The sequence below is a fragment of the Triticum dicoccoides genome, chromosome 3B, assembly GCF_002162155.2.
Source record: "Triticum dicoccoides isolate Atlit2015 ecotype Zavitan chromosome 3B, WEW_v2.0, whole genome shotgun sequence".
NCBI lineage: Eukaryota > Viridiplantae > Streptophyta > Magnoliopsida > Poales > Poaceae > Triticum > Triticum dicoccoides.
In genome coordinates, this window is record NC_041385.1 from 646,347,523 (window position 1) to 646,348,166 (window position 644).

Here is a 644-nt window from a genome sequence, read left to right on the forward strand (position 1 = left end):
ATTGAACATTATATCACTCTCTTACTTTTCTAGGGAATTTTTGCAACAGCGGTAAACTTTATGTTTTGAAACAGCAACATGTATACTTGCAAAATAAGCATGGTAAAGGCTATCCTTGTCCTTTTTATTGAAAATATAGAAGTAAAACATTACTCTAAATAACAGAAAGCAAATACTAACAAAATAAAATGACTCTCCAAGAAAAACACATATCATGTGGTGAATAAAAATATAGCTCCAAGTAAAGTTACCGATGAACGAAGACGAAAGACGGGATGCCTTCCGGGGCATCCCCAAGCTTAGGCTCTTGGTTGTCCTTGAATAATACCTTGGGGTGCCTTGGTCATCCCCAATCTTAGGCTCTTACCACTCCTTATTCCATAGTCCATCGAATCTTTACCCAAAACATTAAAACTTCACAACACAAAACTCATAAGCTCCGTTAGTACAAAACAAACCACCACTTTAAGGTACTGCAATGAACTCATTATTTATTTATATTGGTGTTAAACCTACTGTATTCCAACTTCTCTATGGTTCATACCCTCCGGTTCTACTCATAGATTCATCAAAATAAGCAAACAACACAATGAAAACAGAATCTGTCAAAAACAGAACAGTCTGTAGTAATCTGTATCAAACGT